We start from the raw sequence: 21,905 nt of genomic DNA, 5'->3' as shown, positions 1-21,905 counted from the left end.
CCTATAAAATTCTCTAAGTGTATTTTCCACTGTGAACTTCCACATGGTGGCTTAGACAAATTTTTTCCAGTATAAGTGGAGTATGAATTTAATTCCTGAAGTCATACTATCTTGGCACAGATACAAACTCAGCCACTCATTTTTTCTATGACCTTGGCAGATTACCTCATCTTTATAAACCATTGTTTCCTTTTCTATAAACCTGGACATAATTTTATCTACTCAAAGAATTGTACTCAGAATGAAAAATAATTGCTATCTTCCAAATGAGATGATAATTATATGGATATGGGAAGGTTTAGGGAAATGAATTCAAGATTTCAAATTCTATATGCTCATTCCTATTATTCACCTAATTGAAAAATACGCTGTGGGTTCTCTTTTCCAATCTCAGCTGTCATAATTGTAATTTCACCACTTTACAAATAAGGAATGGCTCTCATCTAGTATCTATATATCTATATCTATATCTAGATAGGTGTGTGTGTGTGTGTGTTTTCTGAGTAATAAGACATATTTGTGATAGTATGGAGGTTATTTTTATTCTATAGGGATATCTCTATGTTGGTAATCATAAACTTGAATAGCAAGGCAAACATTTTTTTCTGGTGAAAATTCTATACGGTAAAATTACTATTTAATCACTTTAAAATCTTGATGATTTCAAATGGATTATGTTTCTTTTTATATTCATTGTATCATACTTTTATGGCAAGCATAATTATTTTTAAATATCTGTAGGCATCTCTAATTGCATTTAACACCGTTAATATACTATGGAACTGCTTGTTAATATTCATGTAATAAACAATAGAATGACACATTTGTTAATGCCTTCTAGTGATTTTAGAGTTGTGAAGTCATTGATTGACTGGTCACATAACTGTTTGCCAAATTGTATTTTTTTTTATATTTGACCTAAGCTCAGTCTCTTATTTTGACCTTTAGGGGAATGTATATTTTCACTGAATTCAATTTGACTGATTGCATATTTGAATGAGTAACCAAGATATTTGTTTTCCATTGGCTAAAAACAAGGTAGATTTTATTCTATAAATTCATGGTTTTCACAATAGGCACAAGGCTTGATGCTATTTGCACACAAAAATGTTGTAAAAGAGTTTATGCTGATATCCACATGAGCTGTTGAATACTGTTTTAAAAAATAGGTATGATATCCTTTCTATTGGAAACAGTTTTTTAATTTTCAAGTCTACATGTGACAAAAATGCCGTTATCAAATGATTTCATTATTTGTACATTACATGTGGAGGAAAGTAATTAGTAATAAAAGGAATAAATTGGAGGAAGTAAGAAGAGAGCACTTTTTTATTCATTAAGGATACACTATTGCAACACATGTTATTATGTATATAACTTTTTAAAGGGGGATCTCTTCATCATCATCCTGTAATCCTCACAATTATGCACAAGGAAATCTTTTCCTTATTTTCGTAATTTAAGCTCTTTGGTTATTTTCAAATTTGACTATTATCCATTATTTCTAGCTTTTGTAAATCCATTGCAAATCACACTCAAACATACATACACACAAACACATACAGAGACATAAACACAAAATTAAATGAAATGTTTGATATCTAATACAAATCAGACTAATGACCTAGAGTAATGTCTTAGATTATTTGATGAATCACTGGAGGAATGAATCTTAAAAGATGGAAACAATATCTTTCTTTTTTAATATATGCTTAAAATACTTGGCCTATCTGTTTTTTTTTAATTCTTAGGATATTAATGTATTGTGCGCTTAATAGTAAATCGATTTATCACTTCATTTAAAGAGCATAATGTTATAATAGAGATACATTCTTGTATATGGAATATACATTTTCTATGATCTAAAGTAAATATATTTTAGAAAATTCTGCCATATTTTGTACTTGTATGAAATTTGTTGCTGTTGTTCTTAAAGCAACGTGATTCCAAACTCCATTCAGGGATTACTTCTAGCAACTCTTTTAGCTGTGTTAACTTGATATGACTTCCAGGGAATGAGAAACTCCATTTTCTTCCTGATTCCCTATGGAGTCTATGGCACATAACATGAGCCCTATAATCTTCTATAAAACAATATTGTATAAATGATGTTTACCTGCATACATTTTTTATGGCCATTTGGAGGCTTCAGTTCTGCAGGGAACCCATTTCCTTTTTACCTTGGGATCTTTTTTTTTATCACGGTTAAACAAAGGCACTCTCACCAGCACAGCTGAGATAAAGAGATTTTTTGGGCTTCTATCACATCAGGCAGGTGATGATGGATCCCCATCTATTTCAGGAACAAACTTCATACTAGCCACAAGTGATTTCCTTTACATGCTGAATGGCACAACAGATATTATGTTTCCCAGAACAGCAATCTCTGGCTTATTATTTAGCAACTTGACAGAAAAAAAAAAAAGCAAAAGCTCTAAAGATTTTAAAATGTGAACAGATGCAAAGGAAAGAGAATTTGTGTAATTCTCTTGAATCTACAGAGATGCAACAGCACACTAAACTATATCATTTATATTGCAAAGGCATTTAAACAGATTACTAATCTGTAATATGTAGATAGAAGACTTATAGATAATGAAATAGATAGCAAAATATAGCAGATTGGGTAAATATTAGAGGGATGCATTTCTAAACTTGATTAAAATATCAATCTACCCACTCCACATTCAGCAAACACTATTGTTGAGGTAGTATTCCAGAAAAAAAGAGAAACTGTTTCAAGTATAGGTATATATAGGAGCAGATAAGTTCTATGTGCTTTCAAGATGTCAAGAGAATACAAGAGAAATGATTATATTGCATAACTCAATACTAGGCACCATCATAGTAAAACTTTACTAGACTCAGCAAGTTCCCAACACTCTTCTGTCATCTTTGATTATATTCTCACATTTACTCCACTTCAGAGCAATTTGATGTTATATAACTTGTTAAAGGTCACAGACCTAGACACATGCAATTTATAATGAAATATCATTTTGTTTCTTTGTAAACTGAGTACCTGTCAAAATGTTTATCTTGCCTCTCCCTAGCCAAATTATCATTTAAATTACTTATCAAATTCTTGTATTGCTTCTTGCAATAAAAAATTTTTGTCTTCAAATTCTGACCATTAGAACATGACTTCTGGAGGATAAGTGCCACATAATCAACTAAATTCAAAAAAGTTTATTATGCAAACTTAACATGTTTTCATCATAGGAATTACTGAAGTTTTTCAGCAAATAGCAGTGATTCACTTTCTTGATATCTTCATCAATATTTTGAATGGTCTTTTTTGGATTAATACCTGCCATTTTCTTTCCTTGTGTATCACGTCTTTTCTCATTTAATTGTCCCAGTAATCCCTTGAGGGCAAGGCAATGACCCTCGTTTTCGCAGAAGTGGGAACAAGGCTTCCCCGTTCAGAAGTGAGTTCAAGGACTTGTAGCTAGTGTGCCTGGAGTCAGACCTCCCCCACATGTAAAGAGAACGCACCCGGGCCACAGTTTCTGATGCCCCAGCGGGCTGGAGGCCAGGTGAGTCTTCTGGGCTCTTGGAGGGTTGTGGTAGGTGCCAAACAGGCTGTTTACTGTAAGTCAGGTGCTGAGGCACCTACATATATCCTCAGGTCCAACAGGGTAGACTGCATGAGCTTGGCAGGCATGGTCTCTTGCTGTAACTACTGGTAGACTGCATAACGGAGGCAGTCCCCACAGGAGAAGTCACCACCCAGGGCACCTTGATCCAGAGGATGTTGAGGGGGTGGGGCCCCCCCCCGCCCCCGATCATGTCCACCAGGCTTTGCACCTTGGCTGGATTCAGCACTGAGGGCAGCAGCCAGGTAAGCACTCTCAGTGGCACATTGTGCACCACGGCGATGCAGTACGAGGGGATGCTGCAGCCCTGTTCCAGCTGCTTCCGTCTCTCCACCCCCTCACCCCTCCACCCCCGCCCCTCGGGCGTCCCCAGTCTGCCCAGGACCTGCCCAGCGCTCCTCTTGAACTCAGCCCCGTGTTGCAGTTGCAGCCGCTGCCCAATACTTTGTGAGTTTTAGGGGAAAAAAAAAAATTCTAATTTTTTGTAGTTAATGGCATGATTCTATAATTAGCAATAAGCAGGAAAAATAGTAAAGAAATTAAAGGCCATACTAACACTATGCTCATTCCAATTAGGTAATTTAATTGAATATTGTCAGTTTATTCAAAATGTTTTCTAATAATCTTTTGCCTTAGGCAGTTATCAATTTACAACTTAGACACTTGATATTTATATACAAGAGAATATTTTTGCACAGCTTTGTGATATCTTAAATAGAAACATGCTATGTCTAATCAGATTTTCACTCCCATAACACCCATAATGGTGCTTTGTTCAAAACAGACACTCATTTACTATTTTCTGTACTCAGTATATTAATAGAATTACCAATAACATATAATGTTAATTAGCAAGTATGTTTTTCAGCCCAAAATTGAATACACTCAGTATATTGATTTGCTTCAGGAGAGGAAAACAAAAACAAAAAACAAACAAAACAAAACGATTTTTCTTAGCTTCTTTTTAAGAGACTATTTGCAACTTATTTAAAAATAGTGTATCTTTTCCCAAGCTAGTAATGACATCTACAGGAGGCACTCAGCTGCTGGTATGGTATTAAACAGAACAACACTGGGCAAATATAGTAGTAGCCTTGGTGAAAAGGAAATTTAATGGTCTGAGGATGCTTACATAATTATGAGAAAATGTGACAAATTAAAAGTTGTGGCGCCATTTATCTGGTGATTGCTTTCACTGACTATATTCTAAGCAACTGTCTTGCTCAGGCAAGGGGAAATAGTACAAAGTAAATACAAGGGGGGAAATGGCAGTGAAAGTGAGGCAGGCATGCTGAGTCTGCATCTGCTTGTGGTCTCTTTCAAAATGAACTGTCTCTTTTAAAAATTTATTATCAAAACTCTCAATATTATAATAAAACAAAAATAAATCATATTGTACATAAACACTACCAGCAGGTTGTTCTTTTTTTCTTCCCCGAAAATACATTCAAAAGTCTTAACAATACTGTGTAGAACTACCACTTAGTGTTACTGTATGATTGTAAAAGGATCTATTGAATAGTGCAGGAGAATTAGGAAAGTACTATAATTTTCCTTTACATTCAATATGTATTTATAAGCATATTGTGAGAAATTACTGTCCATTACCAAATCCTCTATGGTGTCATGTTGAGCAAGTGCTACAGTCAGGTACAAATTCTATGATGCTACAAATGTTAGTGATAACAGAGGCCCTCATTTAATAATAAAAATAAGGAAAATTTAAAAAGAAAATATGCCCTGATAGTTTTAAATAGCTTCCAGTTATTTTTATTTTGAAGTCTTCATGTAGTTTTTTGTTAAGATAATTTTGATGTGGTTTTCTTTAGGAAGAAATCAATTGGCATTTATAAACATATATAGATTTAAAATAGAATTACTTCAGTTTACAACCTTTGTTGGATTAAGCATATGCATATATGTGCATACCCCAAACACATAAGAGATGCATACATAATAAATTTAGCCAATCAAACTTGTTGAAATTTAGGGCAACTAGTGCTAGTAAAATCTCTGATGTAGAGAATTTTGTTATTGGATCCCCTAAACTCTCTTTTTATGTCCCTTTCCTTCCCAAAGACTTGTTCCATAGTAATACTTCTTCCTTAAGGACCAATGACCTAATCCTCTTTTCATGTTCTTATGTATCATAAAAGTACACTGAAGGAGAGCTCAAATATGTTTTTCATTTTATACAATCTTAGAACCAAATACAATTTCTAACCATGTAAAATGGGACATCACCAAGCTGCATAGAAGACAGAATTGGGGAAATTTCAAGGTTCTTTCATGTTACTCTTGACATCTGACCATGCAAAGGGTAGCCTATGGAAATGGAAAGGTCAGTCATAACGAAAGCATTTATCTTACTTCATTGTGAAGGACTATGTTATCTATAATGAAATGAGATAGGAAGGAGAACTCATGCTTTTTGGATTATTTAATGAATAGTTACTTTAATAGGAATTTCCATGAAGCTGTTAAATTGATATCACTAGGTATTATATCAAACAGAATTATTTTGCCAGTTGGGAGCAAATACAGTACAAATCATGACATTTAAGAATACAGGTACTATTTAATCAGCTTATTTTCTTCAAAATTTTTTAACCTGAAAAGAATCAAGGAAGTCAGCCTTTCCCATCAGGATCCTGCTTCTGCTGCTGTCATTCTGCCCCCACATTTACTCACTCTTAGCCCTCCCAAGGCTCCAGTAGACACTTTACATAGACATTTTTCTAAGTGAAAAATCACATAGAAAAGGAGTGTTGTGGAAAATACTTTCATGATATTCTATATACAAGTGAGTGGAATACAGTTGAATCAGAATTACTCATCAAGCTTTTCACTGTCTATGTCAGCTGCTTTCCTTCCTATCCCATAAAGAAATAACAAGAGAAATTGAAAACCAAAATTTTGTCTACATATATTTGAAGATGCACACTTTTATTCTTGATAATGATACATACAATTTTCTCACTTTATTATGTCTTATGATGTAACACTCCTTAGCTATTTACACATATAGCCTTAAGAGTGAAAAGATCTAGTTAGATGATTGCAGACATTAGAAAATTCAATTCTCAATCAATTATCTATTAATTTAATAAATATGATTGGCCACCAGCTAAATACTCTAAGACCTGTGCTGTTGCTAAATATACACTGGTAAGAGAAACATGAATCTCACCCTCATGCAACATATTAGCAAATTAGGGAAGAAACAGTTACAAAAGAAATCATAATGCAAGAGGTGAAAGGTTAAGATGAAGAAATGCCACAGGAATAAATCATAGTGAGGTATTTCCTAGCTTAGAGAGTCAGAAAAGAATATTCAGAGAATATGCTACTAAAACTGAGGTCTGAGAAGTAGGCAGATGGTAGTCATGAAAATTTGCAAGGAGTCATGAAGTGTCAGTTTGTTCCCGTCAGAGAAAATCACAAGTTTGCAAACCCAGATGAAAAAAAAAAAACAATAAAATGCTTTAATATCTTTTGATACATAGAAAATGGTACTAGCTCAGGCTACATAAATGAAGGTATGGGTTAGATCAAGGAGAGTTTTAAGGGTCTTATTAAGGTGTTTGAACTTTGAACCAAAAGCAATCGGAATCTTTTAAAGGTACTTGCACAAGACGGTTTTATTAATGCTTATATTTATGTGAGTAGTAAAATAAGTCTGTCACTAACATGACATTTCATAAGCTAGGAGCAATGGTGGAGAAGGATAAGGTTCAGAGAGAGTTGTGGAAATGAAATAATTTGGTACTGGCACTTACAGTTAGCAATTTTGACCTGAGAGCATCATTTTAATAAAATAATTGGATTCAATTATGTCAATCTAATTTCAAAATTTGGCTTGTATATTAATTAATAAAAATTAATTTGGATATTTTGTGGTGTTTTAACATTTCATTCCTGATTTTAAAGAGAGAGAGAGAGAATGGTGGTGGTGGAAAGAGAGAGGGAGGCTGGGAAATGATAATCCAGGAGAACTGTACCTTTTCTGTTTTTAATTAACTATCTTAGGAGTCCATCATAATTTTTTTTGTTACTTCCACAAAGGGGGCATATCTGAAGGGTTGGATATCGTACATAATAAAATGTACAGATGAACAATAGAAAAAAAATATTGTCTTCCTGTAGCCTAGCTATTGGAACAGTATGGAAGAAAAACCTTAAAAATGGTAGGAAAGTTTGTATCATTTTTACTTGCTTCTGTCCCATCCCACCACTCCCCAACTCCTCAGTCTGGCAGTGAACTTGAACACAGCATCCCACATTCCCCATGTGGGACTTTAGTCTCTGGTTCTAGGGGGAACAGAGCAGATATTATTCACAAACACATGTGTATGTTGAATTATCATTTATGGAGTGTGGAGTGAGAACCTTGGGTAATAAGAACCATTCACTAAAGTTTAATCTATGGATGAGTGGGGTCCATCAATTCTTTACTCCCTCTTTATAATATGGTAACCCACTGTGGTAGACACACCTATGGTTAACTCCCTTGTATAACCGCCTCCACTGTAGTGTAGATAGTACCTATGACTTGCTTTTAACCAGTAGACTATGACAAAGATGTGAATCTTTGATAAGGTTTTACTATATGGAAAAGGAAAAGGGATATTGTAGATATAATTGAAGTCTCTAAGCAGTTGATTTGTTAATCAAAAGGGAGATTATACTAAACAGCCCCTTTGGAACCAGTGCTGGTTTGAAGCTGTTTGTGAACCCCAGAAAATGCCATGTTCTTTTAATCCATTCCTGTGAGTGCAGACCTATTGTGGGTGGGACCTTTTGATTAGGTTGTTTCAATTGAGATTGAGCCACCCAGTTCAAGGTGGGTTTTAGTCTTTTACTGGAGAATAAGAGAGATGAAACCAAGGGAAGCACAGATAGAGGAGCTTCCCAGAGGAGCTGAGAGCAATGAAACCCAGGAGAGAAGGACCAGCAGATGCTAGTCAGGTAACTTTTCATGTAACAGAGATGTCCCAGATGTCAGCAGTCTTTCTTCAGGGAAGGTGTCCTCCTATCTATGCCTTAATTTGGACATTTTCATGGTCTTAGAATTGTAACTTGTAAGCTAATAAATCCCCATTGTTGCAAGTCAACCCGTTTCTGTTATTTCACTTTTCAGCATCTTTAGCAAACCGAAGCAGACCCAATCCAATAGTTATGATAAAAATGATATAATATTAGATAACTCCATGCCCATCCTCACAAATATTAATTATTCTTTTGCATGTGGAGAAATGTCTTAGTACTGTTTGTCAATGAGACTATTCTTTCCTCTTAAAAGGACTTGGAATTCTTGTCAAAAATCAATTAGCCATACATGTATGCGTTTCGTGCAGGACTCTCAATCACATTACAATGATCTATCCTTATGCAAGTACCACATTCTTTTAATCATTGTAGCTTTACAATGAATATTAAAATCTGGAAGTGCTAGCCCCCCAGCTGTGCTCTTCTTTGCAAGGTATTTTTGTTGCAAATAGCTTTGGTTTTTTTTTTTTTTTTTTTTTTTTTTTTTTTTTGCAAATAGCTTTTGTGGTTCCTATTTTGAGCTCCTTGCAATTACATGTGAAGTTGAGGATTGGCTTTTCTATTAGAAAAAACTGTTGAAATTTTAAGAGGTTTTGTAGTATGAATCTATAGATTGCTTTGGGAAGCATTGGTAGATTTACAGTATCAAGCCTTGCAATTCACGAAAATGGAATGTCTTGCCATTTATTTAAGTTTTCTTTAATTTCTTTCAGCAGTATTTTGTAGTTTTCAGTGTATGTGTTTTACCTCCTTAGTTAAATTTACACCTATGCTTTTCATTCTTTTAGATGCTATTGCAAATGGAATTGTTTTCTTTCTTTCATTTCGATATTGTTCATTGCTGATTTATGGAAACACAACTGAATTTTTCATGTTGATCATGTACCCTGCAACTTTGATGGATTTGTTTATTAGCTCTGGTAGCTTTCTTGTTGATTCTTTGGGATTTTCTACATATAGGACCATGTCTTCTGTGAATAGAGATTGTTTTATTTTTTTTCTATTTATTTTTCTTGCCTAAATCCTCTGGTGAGGACCTCCAGTACATGTTGAATAGCAGTGGTGAAAGCTATCATCCTTGCCTTGTTCCTGATTTTAGAGGTAAAGCTTTTAGTCTTTCACCATTGAGTATGATGTTAGCTGTGGGTTTTTTCATAAATTCTCTTAATCATGTTGAGGAAGTTCTTTTCTATTCCTAATTTTCTAAGTGCCTTTAGATTGAAAGCATTTTGGATTTTGTCAAATGTATTATTTTTCTGCATCAGTTGAGATTATCATGTACTTTTTCCTTTTTTCTAATAATTCAGTCTATTACATTGACTGTTTCCCTTACGTTGAACAACCTTTGCATTCCTAGTATGAATCACATTTGGTTATGGCATATACTCTTTAATGTATGACTGGATTTGGTTTGCCAGTATTTTGTTGAAGACAAAAGGATGTTGGTCTGTAGTTTTCTTGTATTGCTTTACTAGGCTTTGGAATCAGGGTAAATCTGGCATCTTAAAATAAAAGGGAGTGTTCCTTTCTTTTCATTTTTTGCAGGAGTTTGAAAGGGTTTAATGTTAATTCTTGTTTAAATGTTTGGTGGAATTCACCAGTGAAGCTATATGGTCTTGGACTTTTGCTAGTTGGGAGCTTTTTGATTACTAACTCAATCTCATTACTTGTTAATGATATGTTGAGATTTTCTATTTAATTTCTAGTCAAAGTAATTTTTGTGTTTCTAGGAATCTGTTTTATCTAGATTATCTTATTTGTTGGCATACAATGGTTAATAGTATTCTCTTATAATCCTTTTCTATTTTCCTGTAAGATCTGTAGGCATGACCTTACTTTCATTTCTGATTTTAATTTTGTCTTCTCTCTTTTTTCTTTTAAAGTCCAGCTAATAGATTTTTTTTTCAAATTTATCTTTTCAAATAGTAAACTTTCAGTTTTGATGATTCACTCTATTGTTTTCCTTTTCTCTATTTCCTTTATCTCTATTCTAATCTTTATTGTTTCCGTACTTATTCTAGCTCTGACTTTGTTTTGCTGTCCTTTTCTAATTCCTCAAAGTGGAAGTTTGGATTATTGAGTTGAAATCTCTCTTATTCTTTAATGTAGGCATTTAGAGCTATAAATTTCTCCAAGTACTGCAATCAATTCATACCACAAGTTTCCATCTTTCAACTTACAATCAATTTGTGACATTGTATCTAAAGTGAATCTCTTGTAGACAGCATATATTTTGATCATTTTGCCAATTCATTCTGCCAATTTATGTCTTTTGATTGGAAGTTTTAATATATTTACATTTAAAATAGTGACTGATAAAGAATGACTTACTGCTACTATTTTGCTACTTGTTTTTGGGTATGTCATATCTTTTTTGTCACTCATGCCCTCCATTATTGCCTTCTTTTGTATTTAGATGATTTTATGTACTGAAACATTTTAATGTCCTTCTCATTTCATTTTGTGTATATTTTTAGATATATTCTTAAGGGTTACCATGGCAATTGCATTTAACTGCTAAATTTTAACCATATAGATTAAACATATAACAACTTAGGTTCAATAGCATACAGAACTCTGCTCCTATACCCCTCCACCTCCCATCTTTATAATGTTCTGTTATAAATTACATTTTATACATTGTGCCATAACATAGGTCATGATTATTTTTATGCATTTGTCTTTTAAATCATGTAAGGCATATAAAGTAGAATTGCAAACCAAAATGCAGTAATGCTGGCTTTTATGTTTTCCTGTGTAATTACCTTTGATGGAGATCTTTAGTAATTCTTACAGCTTCAGGTTACTGGGTAGTGTCCCTTCATTTCAACATTTGAGCATTTTTTATAGAGCTTGTCCAGTATTAATGAATTTGATCAGTGTTTATTTATCTTGGAATTTCAGAATTTCTCCCTAATTTTTGAATAACATTTTTGCCAGATATACGATTATTGGTTGAAATATTTGTTTTTCTTTATGCACTTTAAGTATGTCATCCTGCTGCCTTCTGACATCCATTTTTCTAATGAGAAATTGACTGTTACTCTCATTGAGGGTTGTTTGTACAGGATGACTTGCTTCTGTCTTGCTACTTTCAAGATTCCCTTTATGTTTTTGACTTTCAACAGTCAGATTATAACGTTTTTCAGTGAGGATCACTTTGTGTTTGTCCTGGTTAGAATTTGTTGCATTTCTTGAATATGTGGAGAACTGTGACTTACACACATTGCAATTCCAACTCAGTTCTCTCTAATTCCAAAACCATATTTCTTGTTTTTTGTTTTTTTTTCTTTCAAATGCTCTTTTTTACTAAGGTTTCATGAGCACTGAGCTAAAAAACAAACAAACAAAGAAAACAGTATTTTTGTTTTTTAACAACTGAGACTGTTATGGACTAGTCCTGGTGACTAATTCTTATTCATCATAGCCTCACTAAATGTGCACATTAGATTCCCTATATTTTTCCTAACAGCTCCAGTTTCTGACAATTATTTTGTTTTTCAGTAACTTAGAATCCTATGTATTCAGTCTTGCTTGTCAAACCTAGCATACTATATTTAAATAATTAAACATTTATAAGTTTGCTGGATTCTACAACACCTTCCTTGAGGAAATTGTTTATGAGGTTAAACGTAACATTTTATAATAAACTTTTCATCCCTGAAGTACTTTGGATTACACCTATGAACTGATTTTTCTTTTTAGTTCCAGTATATCTGAAGGTCAAAATTACTTTACAATGTTAGTTCTGATTTATACATATTTTTAAAGTTTGTATTTTGTTTCTTGGTTAATGTATATGACTTTTCTCAGAATACAGCCTACAAAGAGAAATTTTCATTTTTTAAATTGTGATTAAAATGCTTCAGAAATAATCAGGTCCCTAATCTAAATTTTTACTTTCTTGCACATATATTAACTTCCAAATTGACTGCAGGGTACTGGACATTATTATGGAAGATATGAGATAACTCAGTGGCATCATTGAAAGGACATTGCATTTCTATGTTGACTTCAGGTCATTTGATCTATTGTGCATTCTGCAGGAATTTTTTTTTATTAGAGAAGTTGTGAGCTTACAGAAAAATCATGCGTGAAATATAGGGTTCCCATATACCATCCTACTATTAACACCTTACATTAGTGTGATGAAAGTGTATTTTTATAACAGTGCTATTAACTGTAGTCCATTCTGTAGGAATTCAAGCTATATATTTTTCTTACTGTGGTTAATTGTATTAGAAACATGCTTTACTGTCAACTAAACTGATATGTCAGAGCATCTCATTCCCTGTTTGTAAAATTCCTTATGTACAATGACACAATTGTTCTGATTATAAGATAGTAATGATACTTGGATCAAATATCTTATAACAAGTAATTACAGGTAGGATGAACAACAGTGTGTTATAAATGTAATACAATTTTATATATGAGGGATTTCTTACATAATAACAACCTAGAAAAATTTGAATATAATATTCTTTTTTAAATTCTAGGATATATTTTTCACTTGATTATGTATTTTATTTAATTATATTCATTAAATACAGAGTTGAATACCACCTACCATGAATTAATCAAATAGAAAACTCATGAAGCAATTATCTTCATTTTCTGTGTGAAAATTAATAATGCAGTTTTCATCATTATTATTTAGAGACGTGATGCAGAACCAACCTAAGAGTAAAATTTATTCCATCTATTTGTGCTTATAAATTTTTGTCTCATTTCTCAGTTTCTGTCTCAAATCTGACTTTCTTTCATTTGTCTTGACAATGTGAATATCTGAATTACTTATAAACCTGTAATTTCTTGCTCTGCATTTTGCCACTCTAAAACACATAATTGCTTTGATCAAAAGACAGTAATGATCCTGTAATAGACAGTATTGAATGAGTATTTTGGAAGTTCATTTGCTTTTTCTTCAAGTAACTTTTCCAATGAAAAGTGTCACATATAAGTTGCTACAGAGCATTCTTTAAAATACATATGCAAGATGTTTTGGCATAGACTTCTAAAAATCTATAAATTTCAACTTTATACCCATCTGGTATCTAGTCTATGATGACAAAAGTGAGACATGAGCAACAGATGAAAAAAATTCTGTGATGGTGCTAATGCCAAAGAAGTTCATTCTTTGCTACTCATTCTAGTTCTGAGTCATTCATAAAGCAGGGGAATTGCCCTGGGCTGTGTCTTATAGCTAAACCAGAAGTGACAGATTGCTCTGGTTGATTGCTGTGGCTGGTTGGCCTGGAAATCCAACTTATAGAATGCACCAGAAAATACAAATTCAACATTGTACATGGAATACGGTCAATACTTGTTGACTGTAAAACACAGCATTAAAGAAGTTTAATATAAAACATCTTAAATTTATATTACCGCATATTTGCCTTTATTGCATATTTTAAAATTGTTTTAGTACCTAAATATGTAATTTGGCAAGTGGTGACATTATATTTTTAAAAGAAATGAGTAGGTCACTGCTGAAATTTGTTTCTAAGTAATGCAATCTAATTGGAAATATTCAACTGACATAGAATTAAATATGACAAATGCAAATTGTTGGCTGCCATAATGTTTCTTATGACTAGCCTTTTCATTCCATATTCATAGTTGCATAAGGTTTTGTTGGGATTTTTTGACAATAAGTATTTGGAGAAACATACCCACATTTTAGTACAAATGAAAAATTTGTCTTTTATATATTCAGTTTTTAAAAATATATATGATTTTTGTCCAGGGAAGAATACTGCCAACCACACTATTATTTATACACACCAAGCAGCTGGGTTATAGAGATATGGTTTAAAGTTTTCTGTTGGATATACTTCCTAATAATAAAGATTGATTTTCAAGTTCAAAAAATATTTATGGAATCAAAATTGTACAAAAAGTCATGGGCCAAATTTAGCACTATATGGGCACTTAGCTTATATACTTAAATAATTTTAAACTCACATATTTGTGGACATAGCTTAGATATATTGCAATAACACTGAAAATTTATAATAATTCATAATTTATGAAAATTACATTTGAGCAAAAGTATTTGAAAACAAGGAAAGAACAACAAATTGTGTTAAAGGAAGAAATAATATTGCAGAGAAATACCACTTTTCTAATTTTGTAATTTTTGTAATTCTGTTAGTTATGAGTAGGGTAAGGACATCTGGATATGCTAAAATGCTATAGCCGAGAGACCACAAAATGGAATACTTTAAAAAGAGAAGCTTATTTTGTCTCTCATCCAACTGTTTGGAGGTGAATGGTTTAGGCTGGAGGGACAGTTCCACTTATAAAAGATTTTTCAGGGATTCAGATTACTTCTGTGATCTTGCTCTGTCATTGTCTAATGCAGGGGTATATAAACTTTTAATCATGGACTAAATCCAGCCTACTGCCTCATTTTGTAAATGCAGTTTAATTGGAACACACAAAGTCCGATTTCTTTATGTATTCTCTGTGCCTGCTTTTGTAAAATGGTAGCAAAGTTGATTAGCTCTGACAGAGACCCTATATCTTGCAAAACTAAAAAATATTTACTATTTGGTCCTTTGCAGAAAAGTAATTCCCTAATCTGGGGTATTACCTAATCTGAATTTTCATTGCTGATTCATGTACACTTCTTTGTAAAGTACCTTTATCTTTAAGATGACCCAACATCTGCCTATATCACAACAACTAACATATCACTGGCCAGAATTTAGTTGCTTTGGCAACATCTGCTGGTAAGTGAGACTAGAAAATTAAGTCTCTAACTAGGAAGCCATGTATTCATTTCAAAATCAAGATTTTCTTACTAAAAGAGAGGAGGGGAAGCACATCATCAGGATGGCAGAGTGAGCCAATGCAGGATACTATCCCCTTAGTGAATTTTAAGCAACAAGCAAAACCTTGCAGAACCATCTTTCTTAGAGATTCTGAAAACAATGAAAGAGTTGCAGTAACTGGGCAGGCAGTGAATTAAGATAAAAGACAACATACAAATGGTTGGAAAACATCATGGTGCTATTGCTGGTCTTTTCCTTACCCTTTCCCCAATTTGGTGCAGAGCCAGCCTGCACTAATACTACAGGTCCTTGTTCCCAGAGGGAGCATAGTAATGCCTATGCATGTACTGGGGTGCATGTGTGTCTGAAGCAAATGTCTGTTGGCAGCCTGAAGTGCTGAACCAAGACACCTGTCCCTGGCTTGCCATCCAAGAACTTGTGGGCACCCATCAGTGTAAGAAACAATCAAATTACAGCAGCCCTGGTGCAAAGGATTATCAGTGGTAAGGTATATAATGGAGCACCTGGGTCAGGGAGGCTAGACTAATTCCTTGGGAGAAGAGGGGACATTTGGCTCTTTGTAAATGTGGGTATACCTAAGGCCATGAATGCATACCAAGGACAAGACTGAGAAAATACTAGAGAGAACCCTATGCTTTTGTCTTGAATTGTTCTTCAGGTTCATTGGTAGAATGTTCAGCTATGATGGGGAATAACTGCCAATGCAAAGAGCCAATCTGCAAAGACTGGGAAAGATATTAGCTGGATACAGGCTTAAGGAACAGGCAACTCAGGAACCAAATTCCAGCATTAACAGATTAAAATATCCAAATTTCCAATGTGCAACAAAAGATTACAAGGCATACAATGAAACAGGAAATTGTGGCCCAAACAAAGGAGCAAGATAAAATATTAGAAACCATCAATGGAGAAAATCAGATTTTGGACATGGCAAATGACTTAAAAAGAGGACAAAAGCATGCTGAAAGAGGCAAAGAAAAGATGTAAAAAACCTAAATGATACCAGGAAAATGATAAATGAATAAAATAAAGAGTCCAATAGAGAGACAGAAATCATGAAAGCTAACAAACTACTTCTGGAGATGAATGCAACAACTGAAATAAAAGATTACCAAGAGGAGTTCAATAGGAGGTTGGAGCTGGCAGAAGAAAGAATAAGTGAACATGGAGATCAGAAAATTGAAATCATTCAGTTTGAAGAGCAGAAACAAAAAAAGAATGAATAAAAAGTAAGCAGAGCCTAAGAGACCTGTGAGATACTCCCAAGCATATATATGTAATGGGAGTCCCAAAAGGAGAAGAAAGAGAGAAAGGGACAGAATGAATATTCTAACAAATAATGGCTGGAAACTTCCCAAAGGGAACAAAAGGCATGGGTATGTACATCCAAGAAGCTCAGTGAACTCCAGAGAGGATAAATTCAAAATGACACAATATAATCAATCTGTTGGTTTCCAAAGACAAAGTGAGAACCCTGAAAGCAGCAAGAGAAAAGCAATATATCAAGTACAAAGGAGCTTAAATAAGATTAAGTACTGAATTCTCATTGGAAACCACTAAGGCAAGACAACAGTGGGGTGACACATTTAAAGTAATGAAAGAATTAAAAAATGGAGAAACAAGCATTCTACATCTGGCAAAACTGTTTCTCAGAAATGAGGAAGAGATTACAATATTCCCTTATGAATAAATGCTGAGGAAATTTGTCACTACTAGACCAGTCCTTCAAGAAGTGCTAAAGAGAATTCTTCTGGTTGAAAATAAAGGATATTAGTAGACCAAAAGAGCATGAATAAATAAAGATCTCTAGTAAAGATAAATCCATAGGGGTTAACATAAATGGCAGCACTATTGAATTTTTTGGTTTATAACTTCACTTTTAACTTCTTACAGGACCTAGAATACAAATGCTTAAAAAATATAATTTGGACACACAATGTATACAAGCATAATTTGTGAATAGAATAACATAAAGGTTGGGTATGCAACGTGGGAGGAGCATAGTTTGTGCATGCTATTGAAGTTGAATTGTATTAAAACAAATGAGATGGTTACAGGTATAGGATGTTAATATAAGTAACCACCAAGAATATATCAGAAAAATAGATGCAGAAGAAAATGAGATGAGTTTATACAGTTTAATTACAAAAGATCAACTAAATAAAAAGGAAGGTAGTAAGGAAAAATGAAGGGACAAAAAGGTATACAATTTTAAAAACCAATAGCAAAATGGCAGAAGTAAGTCTTGTGTTATCATTAGTTACTTTAAATGTAAATGGGTTAACCTTTCTAGTCAAAAGATGGAGATTGGCAAAATGAATTAAAAAAAAACATGACCCAACTATATACTGTTTAGAAGAAACTCATCTTAAAGTCAAAAGACACAAGTAGGTTTATGGTAAAAGAATGGAAAAAAATGTATATATACAGGGCAAATAGTAATCAACTATGCCATACTAACTTGAGACAAAATAGACTTATTAAAAAAAAAAAAAACCTGATAAAAGGAAAGACAGCACTTTGTATTGCTATAAGGGCCAATTCATCAAGAAGACATAAAAATATATAAACATATATGCACCTAACAACAGATTCCCAACATATATGAAGCAAATGTTGACATATTTGAAGAGAGAAATATTGGAAATGTGTAAGATCAACATGCGAAAGTTAGTGTTCTATACATGACCATGAGCATTCTGAAAAGGGAATCAGGAAAACATTCCATTTAAGTTAGCAACTAAAAGAATAAACTATCTAGGAATAAATTTAACAAAGGATTTAACAGAGCAGTCTATAGAAAAATACAAATCTTTGCTGAAAGAAATTAAAGAATATATAAATATTGGAAAGATATCCCTTGTTCATGGATCAGAAAACTTGATATCATTAATATGTTGCAGTAGATTGAGTTGTGTAAACCAGAAATAACATTCTTAATCTTACTTTTTATTCCTATGGGTTTGAATCCATTGTAAATAGGAATTTGGAGGATATTATTGTCATTTAAGGTGTTGTCTGATTGAGTGTGGGCCTTAATCCAGATTGCTTGGGAAGAAATTAAGACACAGAGAAAGAAATCCATAGGCAGAAGCCAGAAGCAAGGAGTTAGCTGGAAACTGGTAGAAAAGGGAGAGGACATTTTCATATGATAGGAAAGCCAAAGAAACCCCATGGATTGTCAGCCAGCCTTAATGCTACTGCCTTAAGGATGAAAAAGCCTATCAGCAATCAAAACCATAAGATAATAAATTCCCATCATTTAAGCCAAAACTAGTTTGTTGTATTTGCTATGGCAAACTGGAAAACTAAGAAAGATATGATTACTACTGAGATATTAACAGATTCAACACAATCTGTTTTAGTTTCCTAGGCTGCTCAAAGCAAATACCATGAAATGAGTCAGGTAAAACCTTGGGATTTTATACACTCATGGTTTTGAGTCTGGGAAAATATCCAAATCAAGACATCATCAAGACTATACTTTCTTCCCAAAGGCTGGCTGCTGGTGATCCTTGGCTTCTCTGTCACATGGCAAGGCACATGACAGCATTTGCTGGTCTCTGCCTTCTCTTTCAGGTTTTGGTGATTTCAATTTCTTATGTCCATGTCTGAATTTCATTCCGATTTAAAAGGACTGCAGTAATAGGATTAGGACCTATGCTGACTGAGGTAGGCTACATCTTAACTGAAGTAGCCTCATCAAAAAGTCCTACTCAAAATGGATTCACACTGACAAGAATGGAATAAACTTAAGAACATGTTTTTCTGGGGTACATACAGCTTCAAACCACCACCCAATGCCAAGAAAAATTCCGACAACCTTCTTTGTAGCAATGGAAAAGCCAGTCATCATCAAAGTCAGATGGAAGAGCAAGGGACCCCACATAGCTAAAAAAAAAAAAAAAAAAAAAAAAAAAATCTTGAAAAAGAAGAACAAAGTTGGAGGACTCACATTTCAAAATTACAAAACTTACTATAATGTGAAAGTGATTAAGCAGTGTGGCTCTGGTAAAAGGATGGGCATGAAGACCAATGTAATAGAATTGAAAAATTATAAATTAACCCAAACATCCATAGCCAATTAATTTTTGACAAGGATGCCAAGTCCATTCAATGGAGAGAGAACAGTATCTTGGGCAAGTGGTACTGAGAAAACTGGATATCCATATTCAAAAGAAGGACAATGGAACCCTGTTTCATAACATATACTAAAATTAACAGAAATAGATAAAAATCCTGAATAAAAGAGCTCAAACTATATAAATCTTAGAGGAAAACATAGGGAAATATCTACAGGACTTGTATAAAATTTTTGGATTACATGAAAAGTATGAGTAACAAAAAGGAAAAATGATAAATTAGACTTCATAAAAATTAAAGTAGTTTGTGCATCAAATGACATCAGAAAAAGTAAAGACAGCTTAGAGTAGGATAAAATATTTGTAAACTGTATATCTGATAAGGGTTAATATACAGAACATATAAATAAATTTACAAATCAACAACAAATATGACAAAGTAGTCCACTAAAATACAGGCAAATTACTTGGATAGATACTTCTCCAAAGACAGTCTACAGATAGCCAAAAGCCACATGAAAAGATGTGCAATGTCATTAGCCCTTAAGGAAATGCAAATCAAAACCACAGTAGTTACCACAACACAAGAGCTAGAATGGCTATTATTAAAATGTGGAAAATAATGTTGGAAAGGATGCAGAGAAATGGAACCCTCTTTTATTGTTGTTTCTTTATTTTGTTTGTTTTGTTTTGTTTTTTGGTTTGGGGGATTGGTAAATGGTGCAGCTACTGTGGAAAACAGTCTGGCAGTTCCTCAAAAAGTTAAACATAGTATTCTGTGACCTAGTAATACCAGTTTTAGTTATATACCAAAAAAAAAAAAAAAAAAAAAATGAAAGCAGAGACTCAAACACATATTTGTACAACAATATTCATAGCAATATTATTCTAAACAGAAAAAAGGTAGAATTGCCCAACTGTTCAACAGATGAATACATAAATATAATGTGGCATATATGTACAATGGAATATTATTCCACTGTATAAAGGAATGAAGTACTGATATATGCTGCAACATGGAGGAAGCTTGCAGACATCATGTTGAATGAAATAAGGCAGAAATAAAGTATTATTTCACTTATATGAAATAACTAGAATCTGAAACCTTATGAAGACAGAAAGAAGATTATAGGTTATGACAGGTGGGGAGGCAGCACATGAAAAGTTATTGTTTAATGGGTACAGAATTTTGGTTTGGGGGAATTTAAGTTTGGTAATGAATGGTGATGGTGATAGCACATTTTGAATGTAATTAAAATCACTGAATTGTATGCTTGCAAGTGGTTAATATGGGAATTTTAATGTTGTATATAATGTTACCACAATTTTATTACACAATACCATTTTTTTTTCTCACAATAATGTGGGTGAGATTTTTGGGAATGGCTTGATCAGGAAGTTTTTGCTTGGAGTTGCCCATCCATTTGGAATTAGATGTCAACTGGGTTTTTGATCATTTTAAGTCTTCATTGGACTGGATTTCTAAGATGTCTTACATGGCTGTCAGTAGATGCTGGCTGTAACCTGGGGCACCTACTTAATCATCAAATAGTAATTGATAACATATACTACTATGTTCTATGTGACTCATTCTGATGATCACAAAAATACCATGTATTTTATTTTTAATTTGTTAATTTTTAATTATTTAAAAATTGGAAGAAGAACAATACTGTATTATATTAATTGAAGAAATTACTTGACAAATTATCAGTAAGAATGAGAAAATATGTGGAACATACAACATTTAATAACTTTAACTGCATTAGATCTATATTAGGAATATTTCCCATTATAAGGGATTGTTAAATAGTAGAAATATAAATCTATAGTCATTTTTGTAAAAAATTAATTGAAATTATATTGTGTGTATGTTTATGCATATATGTAGACATCTGTGTATGTATGTAAATACATATAAATGTATATATACATATATTTTAAAGAGACTTGATTGTAAAACTTGGTGAAATTATACAAAGTGAACATACATTAACCACAACTCAGACTGAGATGACAATGTATAGAATATTTGTAGTACCAGCGAAGTCTTCCTTTACTTTAACCCCTATCATTACCACCATACCAAACATTCTAATTAATACTTCCATAGATTACTTTTGCCTATTTTGAATTTTACTGGAATGCTATGATGGAATTATACATTCAGTCTTGTATGTATGGCTATTTTTCATTTAGTGTGTTTTTTTTTTTTATGTCTGTGAAATCCATCCATTGATTCTTTGTAATCATGATATAGTCTTCCATTATATAAATAAATCATAAATCTTTATACATTTAAGTGTTGATAGGCATTTGCTTTGCTTACAATTTTTAGTTAGTATGTATAATATTGCTTTTAATATATTGCATAT

The 21,905-nt window shown here is 33.1% G+C and overlaps 1 pseudogene; it reads left to right on the top strand.

Moving 5' to 3' along the window:
- Window positions 1–3,790: 3,790 nt before the first annotated feature.
- The window catches only part of LOC119506839, a 71,565-nt pseudogene continuing 53,450 nt past the window's right edge, over window positions 3,791–21,905 (top strand).

The sequence above is a fragment of the Choloepus didactylus genome, chromosome 12, assembly GCF_015220235.1.
Source record: "Choloepus didactylus isolate mChoDid1 chromosome 12, mChoDid1.pri, whole genome shotgun sequence".
Classification (NCBI taxonomy): domain Eukaryota; kingdom Metazoa; phylum Chordata; class Mammalia; order Pilosa; family Megalonychidae; genus Choloepus; species Choloepus didactylus.
Note: the sequence above shows the minus strand (reverse complement) of the source record. Positions and strands in the feature narration are given on the sequence as shown.